This window comes from Ornithodoros turicata, chromosome 1 (assembly GCF_037126465.1).
Source record: "Ornithodoros turicata isolate Travis chromosome 1, ASM3712646v1, whole genome shotgun sequence".
NCBI classification, from domain to species: Eukaryota; Metazoa; Arthropoda; class Arachnida; order Ixodida; family Argasidae; genus Ornithodoros; species Ornithodoros turicata.
Window position 1 is genome coordinate 94,473,835 of NC_088201.1, and position 14,212 is coordinate 94,488,046.

General features: G+C 42.6%; 1 protein-coding gene across 2 annotated transcripts in view; it reads left to right on the forward strand.

Moving 5' to 3' along the window:
- The window catches only part of LOC135366605 (N-acetylated-alpha-linked acidic dipeptidase 2-like), a 144,790-nt gene that overhangs the window by 95,530 nt on the left and 35,048 nt on the right, over positions 1-14,212 (forward strand). The window lies entirely within an intron of this gene.

Consider the following 14,212-nt stretch of genomic DNA (forward strand, 5'->3'; position numbering starts at 1 on the left):
ACACGAAATGAGTTACTTGTCCCACCATAATTTGTGGGTTCTTAGAACCTTCAAATAGTCTGACCGAAACGAATCTAAAACAGGCTCAGTATGGCACAGCTTGTTCTCTATTTGTTCATCTGAGAGACCAAGGATGCTTACAAAGTGGAGTACGTTTCTTACTTCGAAGATCCTATATCTTGTCATGGGTTCATTGACCAGGGGAACTGACAGCGATCGAGACAAATATGTGCGTGCTCTTGGGGGACCACCAAGTTCGTTACCGTGCAAGCGCATCGTTCGTTTTTACGAACTTGTGATTGCTTCTGGGTCATATCTTTTTCAGCAAATTGTGCTTCAGATTGCAGCTGTGCTGCATCCTGTGCCTTGGACTATTTATCTCGTTCCTCTGATTCAAGGTCGCTGGTATTGTCATCAAATCTTGTCTTCAGTCAGCAAACAGGCCAACAACAGCACATGAACATACGAAGTTTTTGTGTCCAGAGTCATACATATCGCTGGAGATGAATTCCGTCGTAAAAAATTCCCTGAAAATGTTAAAATCACGAGCACCGAAAAATGCACATCTGCATAACAACGGACAAGTGACCCAAAGTACCCGATTGAGTACAGAAAGCAAAAGCCGGTTGCCAGACAGAAGGTAAGGGTCGCATGAGACTTCTGAGGTAATTAACACAGTCAGTCGGGTTCACTAAGTTCACAGTTACTCAGAAATGCACATTTTGGCCCTAAGAGAGAAGCAGAAGTCGAAATTCACTTGTTCGCCGGCCCATGCCCGCTCCACGTGACTTCGCCATCTTTAAACGCGGCTGCGATGGCTCCCTCCTTTGGCAGACGTGGAAACCAATGGGATCACTCTGGTTTACACTTCGCAAAATAAACTTCGAGAATAAACTCCTCGAAATAAGCCACGAAAAAATCCACGGTGTAAAGATAAAGCCGTAAAAATCAACTTTTGCGATACAAACGCTTCAGATTCAAACTTTCAAAATAAATCGTCTCTGATTGGTCGACAGGGACGAGAGCCTCAGAGTAGTGAAGGCTTTTCGCTCCCACGTCTCAAAATAGTTCCGCGCAGGGTGAGGCTTTTTGCGGCGGGCTGGGAACGAAAGTACCGAGTCTGGTCAAATCGTTAACTGTATTCTCTGCCGGCTATCAGGATTCTGTTGACACTGCAGTTAGTGCTTTGTTCTGCTGCTCGGCTGTCAAATTTGAGTGTGTCGAACTCTGAATTCGTGTCGTGTCACCAAATGAGTTCCCGGTGTTGGTTCCAGCAATGGTGGACACCTGCTATATTATGAACATTGTCGCGAACATCGCCATTCTCCTGCAGGGCTGCCTTGGTTGTGAAATCGTAGAGTTGAAAAGTGACGATCGACGAAAAAGCCTGATTCCGATACCGTGTGGATGTGTTGTGTTTGTCCGTCTATATGTGTTTGTGTGTTCCAGCCTCAGAACCGTAGAATCGTGAAATCCAAACCTACCTGTGGTTTTCCTTGTGAGCCTATGTTCTGATAAATGCATGGAACAGGTTCTGGACAGACTCTCGAAATGCATTTTTGCAAATAAGCTGCATATGAATGTGAAGAAATTGTTTATTTGTATGCAAGAAAAAACTATTTTCTCTCGGATGAATAACTTGAGTCAGCGGAGGTGCCCTAATTTTTTGTAACCAGCATACGGTAATCTCGAAGTGTAACGAAATAAGATTCTAATTTCAGGAACATCCACATTGATTCGCACACCTTCCTAGACATCGATTTGCCATGCAAAAGCTGCAAGAGATGTATCTAGATATAATACTTCAAGCACTTTGTTTTCACTGGTCTTTGAATACCCTGGAACCTAAGAATGCCATTTTCAAGGTCTTAAAAACCATGAATTTTCTCACAGAAATTTTTGCATCTTTTTTATTCGCGTGGATATACAGTGCAAATTCTGGTTGTCAGATGTGGGAACTGACGAAAATCAAGCGCAATGAGTAACTGAAATCATAAGTGTGAGAAACGAATGGCACCCTCTGTTGTATTTGTTTGCCTTCTTTTCTCTCCTATGATCTTCACATGCAGAAATCCCCAAGTACGTTTATTAACAGAGCACTCTTTATGCCAAGCACCCAGGCCAAGAAGAGGTCTAAAATTTACGTTACCATCTACTTCATTGTATGGTACCCTTGCACCTATTTTTACAGCTTATAAATATTGTGCTGAAATATGAAATCGCTGTAAAACTTAGATCCTGCACGACATTACATTAAATGAGCTGCTTGCAGTTCTGCAGCGTTGTTTCTTCCTCACGTGAAAAGGCAAAAAGAACGCTCCGGGACTTACTCTCACACAACCATTATTTCGGGGCCATGTCCTCGCACTAAATGGTCACGAGTAAACTTTTGAAAACTATAGCGGCAAGTAGGGAAACCGACGTTGCATTTGCACCGACCTTCTATTTCTAATAATTGCATCCACTTCGGATGTAGAACATGTTGTCATCCCTTATAACTGTAAAAATATGATTTCTCTAAGAATAAAAAAATCAGTCCATGGACATGCTATATGCACCACACCTACTAGAAATTAACCAGTGGTTGCTGAAAATATACTGGTATTTATGTTTTATGTGATGTATGGCCCACATTTTCTTTTTGACCAGCTATGCCAGTGTGAGAGCTCCTACGCCAGCCTAGCTAATTCCTCCTTTTTGTCCTCCATGCGGTCACATATATGTTACACTACAAGGAAGCTAGCTGGTCCCACAGTACCAAACAGGTGAATTAACATGAACACAATCACATAGCAGAGTGAATAACAACCACCATTATTGACTTTGTTTGCTTGGTTGATGGCAACTGAAGGTGGCATATTTCTTTCCTCAGATATTTCTTTATTGGTTTGTTCCAGCTAAAAACAGAAGCCATACACTGAGCAGCAGGGCGTAATAAAACCCCCCATAAGCATCACTTTGCCTCTTTGGCTTTGACAAGCATGGCTTTGCCTCCACAAGCATGACTTTGGCATAATTGATTTGTGCCGTGATAAAGGGTACTATGACTGTGTTCGCAGTACCATTTAAAACGTTGCCACCTATAGGGCTAGATTGCAGCCCCCTATTGCGTGCAGATATTCTGATGCCTGCAGAGCTGTAAGCTGTTCTTCCTGGTGAAAGAAAGCTTGAAGACTGCATATGTTGTGGCTCACTGCCAAAGAGATACGGTTGGAGAAGAAATTACTGGACATAAAGCACAGTGAGGCATGCTCCACCCAGGCCACAAGGAGGTACTATTACTTTGACCCACCTTCTGTTAATGCAGCAAAAACACCTATTCCCACTGAAAGAAAGACTGTGGGCTTTTTTTTCTGTTGTGGTTGAAGGGCACACGAGATCATAATGAATTGTTTCCAAAAGCTGTTACATCTCATTCTGACATGATCTGAGCCAATATGCTCAGCTAATCCTATAAGATCTACAGAAAACACATGCCAGCAGATTCTGAACATGCTATAGGAGAGGGTATGCCCTTGAAATGATGAGATTTGTTCACTTTCCAGATGACTTCAGGTATGTGAAAACAATCATAAATGTTGACAAAGCTGTTATGAAGCAGCGACTGCAACTAATCTGTAGAACTGGGCAGAACAGTTGAATGCAAAATTTGTTCAAAGTGTGCTATAGCGTCATACAGATGTGATATGAATGAGCTGACGAAACATTTTTCTTGCGTAAGAACAAATACACCTCTAGGTTCTCAAAATGGAAAAGCAGACTGTCGATTTTCGCAGGTGACAGCCACAAAGGCATCTTTTTTTTTTTGCTTCCTAGATGGCCTCAACTGACGAACAAGCTGCTGCACATTATGGTGACGAATTTTTTGTTTTTTTTAAAGAAATATAAACCTGTCGATTTTCAATATCTAACAGGAGAGGACTAGTTATACAAATAAGGGAAGATTTCTTTTAGACGACCTATATGTGAATATACTATCTAAAAAAAATACTTTTTTGCAAGTGCTTGATATTCTCAAACACTTGGTTAAATAATGAATATAGATCAGCTTGATATTTTTATGTGAAGCTAATCACAAGCAATCAGTTACAAGCATATATAATCTGGGGCTCCTTCAAGAATGCTAATTTGCCGGATATTTATCGTAAACTTTACCCAAAATGTGCTCCGTTCTTCTGTTCTCACTACGTCACCAGATTTATACTCGTTCTACATGCCCTTTGGGATAGCAGGCCCGTGCTTCCCCTCTAACACCTGGCAAGGAAAGCGCACAAATGATGTACATGTGGATGTCAGAAGGAAGCTCGTAAGGTACAACTTCATATTTCGGCACAGTTTAATGCGCTCCCATTGTTCAACAAACCAAATGATGATTTACATTCGATATATGCATCATCTAAAAAATGCACACAATTTTTTTCAGTGATATTTAAGAGAGTCAAGCTACATCTCTGGCTGGTTTTGGCTGGAATAGCCCAGATCGACAGTTACACAAGCTGATGTATGTCAGCCTTGAAAATATAAAGGAAAAAAAGGCAATTTATAATGCCTCACTCAATTTACTAGTTTTCATATAGCTTATACCTTGACAGGTGTTTTTTTATCCTAAAATGGTTTTATTGCCAAAATCCACGAGAATGCCGTCACATCACATTAACAAGTTTCAACTGTACATCAAGTAATAACAAACATGTTGCATAATGTAAAAAACCCCGAGACTAGGGAACACGAAGGGACAGACACAAACACGAAGTCTCAACTGAGAGACAACAATTGAGACTTCGTGTTTGTGTCTGTCCCTTCGTGTTCCCTAGTCTCGGGGTTTTTTATATTATGCATCATCTTCACCAGCTCGCTTGCTTCCTAGCCATTTTTTCAGTGTCACAAACATGTGCTTACTTTTTCTGCAATCAAGATGTGAATTGCATCATTGAGTTGCAGGCTTCAGTGAAAAATCACTGCTTGTGATGTCACTGCTGAGTGAGTACGGCACTGCTAGTGACGCAACATGTGATTCCAGTGTCTTTCACCCCACCCCATGTTATTTCATGAGCAATTAGCATCAGAATCAATGAGCTTGCACGATGCACTTGTGAAGGGTAATTTCATGTGTGCCGGTAAACATACTGCAGTGCTAATTTACAATGTAGTTTGTGGCTGTGGAGCACACTCATATTCAGTATGTCATGTGAACTAGAGGATCATTTTCTGCCATAAACATTAGATGAGCGAAGACCTCAAAAAATGTAAGCACTGTTTACGTGCATTTGACAACCTGCATTTTTATTACTGAGAGGCTCTCTTCCTAGCTAGAGGGAAAGAGTGCTGGCAATGTGGCACATGTTCATAAGATGTAGAACCAGAGACACAGAAAAAAATTGACAGCATATCATGATCTCAATCATGTCATTGTGTCCGTGTTTCTGTCTCCTGTTCTGCATTTGTTAATCTTTTTGTGTAGTTGCTGGATGTTAGCCCAACAGCAGGGGTCAGCAATTAGAGAACATCCAGAACATGCAAGTCATACATTTCCTCTCCGCATTCTTCATTCAAGTAACGTTGAAGAAGTAACCATGCGAAGAAACAATACAACAGTGAAGCTGGCTTCAGTACACTACAACATGTAACAATATACAGTATAAAAGAGAGAGGACAATATACAGTATGCCTCAGTGTTTCCCAAACCGTGTGTCAGGACCCCCATTGAGGCCGCGATAGCCCAAACGGGCCCCCAAGAGAAAGCAGATGAAGTGAGGGCAATATGCTACAAAACCAAGGAAACTATCTCTCTACGACTGCATTATATTGAAGTTGTTTTATAAAAATGCAAGTTCAGTTCAGCACACAATCAGTCGGGAAACAAGCTAACTCGCAGCAATGCTTTCAATGAAGTGTGTCGCAGTATTCGTCACTGTATCATGACGAGACCCTGGACCTACATGAGACGCTCTTGCGCGCACTAGTATAACATTCATATTTATTTAGTTATTTATTTCGAGAACCCCAAGTGTCCGGAGGACATTACATGGGGGGTGGGAACTGGTGCGTACAGATACATTTACAGCAACTTGAGTGAAACAAACAAGCAAGCAAAAAAAGAACAACACAATTAGCAGTAAGTAACAGGAGAATAAAGAAACGACGACCAGTACAAACTTATATGTATAAAAAATAATGTAAACAAGTATTAAAGCATGAAACAGGGAGTTCGTTCACATAAGTAAGATAATTAACAAATATGATAAGGGAGAGGAGAAAAATTTCATACCAACTGACATACAAGCGTGGTGGTCTTGTGGGTGGAGTGAACGGGAGAGGGTGTTACAAAATACTGTATGGTCGATAATAGTTGCGAGAGATGATGGGAGGTTGTTCCATTCCATGGCAGTTGAACAAAAGAATGATCTGGATAATGCATTGGTATTACAATGAAAGCGTGTGACCTTATTAGTGTGGCCGATGCGAGGAAAAATGACACTCGAACGGGTGATGGGCGATTGGTGCGGTGCAAGATGAAAAAGAACCTATGGAAGAGGGCTAACTTGGCAAGACTGCGACGACGGTCGAGTGAGTCGACATTAATACCCCTGTCACACGGGCATTTTGGATCCTGCTCGACCGAACCTGCTTGAACCCAATGCAGATCGGATGGTGCTACACAGCCGCTTCCAAGCAGGATCGAACTTTGATCCTGCTTCACTCAAGACAGTTCCCATGACAGGATTGAGAATTTCAAGACGGCTCGACGGCCGCCATTTGCATCCCCGACCCCGGTGAACTGTCATAACTTAAGACGGACATGCGCGCGAAGCTACAAATGATGCTTACATCGGTATACGATAAAACCACTAATATCGCTGTTATATAGGAAACGCGAAATTAATGAGTTCCGTTTATTCATTTGCCTATATTCTCGACACCGTCAACGATTCAATGCGCATTGAAAGTGGCCGTGTAGCAGCGTCAAAACTCGAGCGTGCTCGGGAAGTTCGATGCAGATCGGATTCGAGAAGGATCGAAATGCCCGTGTGACAGGGGTATAAGATTCGATTTTGCGGTTACAGAGGTATTGAATTAGTTGTCGGTGGAAATGAAACGGGCAGCCCGATTCTGGATGGCTTCTATGGCGTCGCAGAGATACTTTTGGGGAGGGCCCCACATGTACGTTGGAGAAGATTATGTCTTCGAGAATTTTACATGCCATATTAGTGAGTGAAATGGGGCGGTAGTTATTAACGATGTGGCAGCTGCCTGATTTGTGAATAGGGACAATCTTCGCCGTCTTCCAGTCCTACGGTAAAGCAGAATCTTGGAGTGACTGAGTAAATATGCAACATAGAATCTGGCTGGAAATAGATCTCGTGTTGTATAGAACCTTCGGGTTAATAGAGTACGGACCAGCACTTGACGACAGCTTAAGTGACTCAATGATTTTACAAATGCCATGAGTGCTTATATGAATAGGGACCATAGGTGAGGAGGCGATTACTGATAATGGAGTTTGGGTGTGCCTTTATCGGTGTTGAAAACGGATGAAAAAAAAGAAGCGAAAGCGTTGGCGCAGTCGTTGTCAGCGATAGTATCGCCGTTGGTGTCAGACTGATAAGGTGGGATTTTGGCGGAGATAAAATTTTCCAAAATTGTTTTGGTTTATTCGTCATGGGGGGAGAGACGGGAGGTCGATGGTAAAGAACTTATGTTTGACTTCCTTGATCGAGCGCCTGTATTGCCGTTCACATTGGTGAAATTTAGCCCATGGTACGTCGTCGCCAAGACGCTTTGCCTTCCTGAATAAAAACTTTTTTTTTTTTTGGCTAGCAAGATTTTGAGACTTTTCGTGAACCAAGGATTGTGATCATAAGATTTCATTCTTATCTTTGGAACATGGTACTCGGTAAGGCAATTTATGTTGTCACGAAAGAGGGACCAGTTATCCTCAATGGAGTGAGGCGAGGTGCCATGAAAGGAATTTTCATACAGAGCTTCAAGACTCCCGTTGATGGCTTTGAAGTTAGCTCGAGCGTAGTCGTATATGGTTTTATTGATGAATTTACGAACATTTGGACGACTTGAAGAGATATCGAAGAAAATGGCTTTGTTGTCACTGAGACCATCAGTGGCATGCAAAGAAGTGATGTGCTCAGGATGGGAGGTTAAAACCAAGTCAAGGGTTGATTGTGTGGCATGAGTTATTCGGGTAGGATGTGGAACGACATGCGAGAGATTAAATGTAAGGCACAAATCCACAAACAGTGTCTCTTGTGAACTCCGGGAAAGATTGCAGTGGAGCAAGTCCCAATTTATTGACCGTATATGTATCAGGGTATATTGAAGGTATATATTACTGTATATGTATCAGGGCAGATTTCAAGCTTGCTGAGCGCGCACAGACGGGACGGAGAAAGACAACGGCTGTCACACACACAGCCATCCCGAAAGCTATATCCATCTTTGTTGATACACCCACGAATCCACAGGAACACTGCCGAAGCTCTCCCACTCGTATTAAGTACACACTCCACAAAATGAGAACAGCTGATTGCTGATTTCATGGGAGCGGCCATGCGAGCCGAGAAGGACAGTTCAACAGAAGCAATTTTAGGTAAGTTCGAACGTGGCGCTAGTCGTCGGTGCAACAATTTCCAGAGTGAACCGACCTCCATCAGCTCAGATAACGCTTTTTCGTTCTTTTTCTTTTCATTATTATTTCTTATTATTTTTGATTCATTTCCAATTCTAATTCCAATTCCAGCTCAACCGCTCAGCGCGCTGACACTAGTGCAACGTAGAGTCAATAAATCTCTCGCTTCCCTAAGGAGAAGAGTACTTGAAGTATATTCGTGTTTTGTGATTCCTTTTTCGTCTGTCTAGGTTCCACAAACATACGGTTTCCGAACCAAGATAATATAGTTGCTAGCGAAAACATACGTGCCCGTAGAACTCAACTGTGAAAATGACGTGCTCTCGTGACTTTTTTATAAAAAAATGTCAAAGCTGAAACACACACACACATAGAATAAACGGGAACGTGCCACAAAGGCATACTTCATGGTCGTAGCCATTTTTATATCGATTTTTTAAAATAAAATAACTAGGACTACGTGTACATTAGTTTCGCACTGACGCGTATGGGAGAGGAGGAAAACCTTATCTGCAAGGTATTTTGGCATTCTAATTTCCATAATGCACTAAGATCTATTTTTTTATCAAGCTGTTTTTCTTTGTTTCGATAAACAGAAAGAGCAGAATTGCTGGCAATCGTTTTAGATATGAAATGAATCCTTCATCTGTATGCTTCAAATTATTATCCACAGAGGTGACATTTGTTTGTAGTGCAGCGTTTCAGGTTTTCCATTACGGAGATACCTCGCTCGCACTAACTCGGAAGTCCATCACGGCAAGGGGGAGCGAGCCCTAACCTAACCTAACCCAACCCAACCCAACCTAACCTAACCTGAAGGAGAACACTGCAGGACATGGAGTACTGAGAAGTGCGGCATATACAATGCCCCCACATTCTGATTTATACCGAAACTAAACAGGAGCAGCTTTCCAAGCTAGGGCTCAGGAACGAACCGGAAAAAAAACGATAAAGAAAAAAAAGAAGAGAGGAAGGACGCAGCAAAAAAGGTATATTCGCTTGAACCGCAACGGGACAAAAACCATTGCAAACACGTTTTTCTTGTGCCGGCCATCGGCATTTAGTAGCCTTTCTGAACCCTGATGTGGATTACAGGCCCAAATAATGACAAATGAGCAAGCAAGCAAGCATCCTCGCTGCTCACTTTTTGGTGTTTTACGTCGTTTAAAGTGCAAATTGTTGCGTTGCACCACCAGCGCCATATTCGCGTTCACCTAAAATTACTCCTCTGTTGAACTGTCCTTGTCGGCTCGCATGGCCCCGCCCATGAAATCGGCAGTCAGCTGTTCTCGTTTTCTGGAGTGTACACCAAACTGTTTACAGTTCAATGTACAGGTACTTCATCCGAGTGGGAAAGCCTCGGCGGTCTTCCTGTGGATTCGTGGGTGCATCAGCGAAGATTGGCATAGTTTTCGAGATGGCTGTGTGTGCGACAGCTGATATCTTTCCTCTTCTGTGCCTGTGTGCGCCCTGACACATATACAATAATATAAATGTTATACTACTGTGCGCAAGTGACGTATGCTGTAGGTTAGGGGGTCCGTCATGACACAGTGAGAAATAATGCGACGGACCTGGGGGGGGGGGGGGGGAGACGGAAAGCACGTTAGCTCGGATCCCGAGTGTTTGTGCGCTGAACTGAACTTCTACTTCTTTAAAAATAACTTCAATATATTGCAATTGTAGGAGATAAGTTTCCTTGGTTTTGTCGCATATTGCGTTCACTTCATCTGCTTTTTCTTTTCGCCAAGTGGTGTAACCCCCGCTTTGACTATTGCGGCCTCCCTAAGGTTTGTGTCAGTTTTGGAAACACTGATATTGTTACATGTGACACATTGTCGTGTACTGCAGCCAGCTTCACTGTTTGACTGATAATTTGCACAGTTACTTCTTTAATATTATTTGAATAACTTTCATCTGATACTGTACCATTAAATAGGATAGGAGTCCATTATGGTTTAGAATTATTTTTGCTTTGCAATGTTCCCACACTAATCTTGGTGACAGGTTGTCTCTCATTAAATTCCTTTTGAGTTGTATTTCACACTGCTTACAGCATAATGTGAGAATGAGAAAATGTATGCTTTACATGTTGTCAGCATCCTCTACAGCAACTGCTCTTGGGTTAAAATCCAGAAAATACACACGAAAAAACAAAACAGAAACAAATGTAGAACAGCAAAAAGGACACGGCAAAATGATTGGGACTGTGTTATGCTATAAATTTGTGTGTGTGTGTGTGTCTCTGGTTCTGCATTTTTGTGAACATGTGCCATGTTGCCGGCACCCTTGCCCTCTTGTCACAAAAACAGCCTCAGACATAAAAATGCATACAAACAAGTAGAGAACTCCAACTTAACATAACAAGACTTAACATAACAAACATAAGAAACTTCGATGTCTGATATCGAAACTGAAGGGCCCCGTCCCCCCAGAAGACCAGCCTGGAGCAGACTACAAAGTACAATGCAAAGACTGTGACACGTGCTACATTGGTGAGACAGGCAGGAAAAGGAACACTCGTTTCAAAGAACATAAGCGGGACATAAAGAGCGCGACGCGCGCTACACGGTTTAAGACTGAGCCTACTGAGCATTGTTGGGACACGGGACATTGTTTCGACAACGGGACAACGCGGTGACCTTGGCTCGAGAACAAAGATGGGGACACAGGAAGCTTCTAGAGTCTTGGCACATACATGGTGACCCCTCGGTTTGTAACCAAAACTGTGGCCCCTCAACGAAAAGTACTCCCATCTCCTTAAAAGCGACCGGTTGTGCAATGCAGTTTGGCACTGATGATGTCTGTTGCATGACGGACAAAACATCTGAGTAACATGACCAGAATCCAGGGACACCTCCTCTGATTCAGGTTCTGCCTGATAGCAGAAGAACGTGTAAGAAAGCCAACTTGAAAGAGAAGTATGCGGCGAGGAGGAAGGAAGATGGAAAGAGACGTGGGCAGACGAGGAAGGGAATTTGTACATCAGATATCGCGCGCGGAGCCCGGCTATCAGCAGCAATTGCCCAGCGCAGAATGAAAACGTGATGAATCAGCTCTGATAAGCTTTGCCAAACTTTTCTTCGCTGTGCTGCTGCTCAGAATTGTGGGCTGCTGCTCGTAGCGTGTGGAACGGTGTGATTGTCACTTGTAAGACTAGCCCTGGTCCATTTTTTGTTCTCTCTGTGGGGAAAGGGGATGCCTTCGACGATGACCAATGTGTGTCCTGGGGCGACTTCTGAGAGAAATGTGCCGGCGTATGTGTGACAGCGTCTGAGGAAAACCCCAGAAATTATCCTACATTATGCTGAAAAGAAATTATGCTCTATAAGTTAAGAAAGGGAATTCAGTAACCGCACTTCAGTAACCGCACCTCACTTTTGTACTTGCACCTTGTTACACCATGATCACTGTTCGTACGCTTCAGTTTGTTCTTGGCCTTATCATGAGGACATTTCAATGTTTAATTCCAAACTTTGCGTCTTAGTCTCTTCCCGGCACCATCAAGAATGCTTGTCGGTTATCAACTCCCTCCCTTAGAGAAATAAAAAATAAGAAATAAACAAGCGGAAGACTCGTTATTTTCAGAACATCTAGAGGTGAAAGCAGGGTCACGTTCGGCACAAAAAAGTGATTGGAAAACCCACACTTCCTAAATAATGTCGGGCATGCACGCTTACGTCACCTATATGGAGGACTGCGACCTGCTTCGAGCTTTCTTCTCGTTCGTTCTTTCAGTTACTTCATGGCAGCATCCACAAAAGTAACAGCAGGCCTTCCAGTGTGACGCAAGGCACAGGCCTTTTCCATATCCTGGAGGTGTTGCTCAAATAGGCGCTGGAATCAAAGACAAAAGGAAGAGAGATGCCCAAGCAGCACAATGTACTCGAGTGCAATAGTTGTGGACGGCATGTGTCTGATCAATGTAATTCGTGCGGCCGTTAACTATTTTGTAATGAATCTTCATAATTCCTGAAAACAAGCTGAGCGCGCAATTCCAAATTTGGAGAGCACAACCCTGAGAAGTCTAGTCAGCAGGAATCGAAACAGTAACACTTCTCTGAGCCCCTAAAAAATGAGCGAAAATGCACTATCGTCGAGAGTTGCGCGAGTTCGGGCAGCCGCTCTTTCCTATCACCCTCACTGTCACCGTTTGACGATACTGACGTCACGCTGTTTCTTAAAACATGGGGCTCCCCGCTTCCTAGCGTCCTGGTTGTTTTTCTCTTGTTGAAATCTGATACAACGTAGACATTTATTGAGCAGCGGAATGGGTGATTGTGTTTTTGTTATCTGCGAGGTTTTTACAGTAATGCATTTGTAGTTTTATTGCGTGACGTTTATCACATCACATCGCGAACTGTGTTGTGCAGAACAAACGAGATAACGACGGAAAGAAAATCAAGTACGGCACGTTTTATGATAATGTGGACTGAGAAACAACATCGCTATTTCCCTCACTCCAGGGACAAAGCGGGCTGTTCCATGATTTCAGGAACAACCTGTTGTCAGTTGAGAAGTGGTGACACCGAGACAGGGAGAGGAGAAATTGCCGCAAAACCCGCGTAGTGTTCAATTATTGTGTATGTTCGCACATTTTTTTACTAGAGCGCAAAAAGGCTCTGTGATTTCGGTTCTTGCATGGTAGGCCCCTCAGCGTTATGCTCTACATCTTTGCAATTACGCAGTCAACGTATTTTCACTAATTATAATGATTAATCGGGAACGTTAGTTAACGACTGCGCTATTTCTTTATACGCCACCACCTTTGAATTGGTCGCGTCCGGAATAGATATATTGAACGACTTTTGCGAAAAAGAAAGTCATTCGCGAATTTCATCAAATTCATTCAGTCTTATTTCACGTACCCTGTATGCAGGGTATCCCAGCTAAATGTGACCATATGTTTTTTTAAATATATCTATCACTTTTTCCGAGATGAAATCAATTGCAATATAGCGTATGCTGAAGGGCATTCCCCAGGAGGGCATTTAGCAGACTCCTAAGGCAATGTCTTAATTCTTTCAATAAGTAACTTTTTAATTGTAAAAGCTACGAAGTTGTTCCAATGAGAAAATCTGATCTCTTCGGTCACCAGATACCAAAGCCGTTTTCAGAACAAAAGTCTGTTCGATATATCGTATGAAAAAAATTCGTGAACACTTTTTTTTCTTTATTTTGTTCATTGTGCATCTTGCAAAAAGCGTCTTTCGTTGACCCTCGATGCGAGAGAGTGAAAGAGCACAGTGCCGACTCATGCGTCGAAGATTGGCTTTAACTTGCGGAAAGAAAACAAAAACAAATGTATCAGGTGACTCTATCGGAGCTGCCCTTATCTTGAGCTGCATTTTCCGTTTTTTTATAATCTTTTTCACGGACGCAAGAGGCGATAGTGTGATCTTTTATTCTCTCGTGTTGGGGGCGAAGGAAAGACGCGACTGTAATAAATAAAATAAAGAAAGAAATGGTGGTCCTTCACGTTTTTTTTTTTTTTCTGCGAACGATCTATCGAAGGAATTTTTGTTCTGAAAACGGCTTTGGTATTTGGTGACCGAAGCATTCATAATTAAA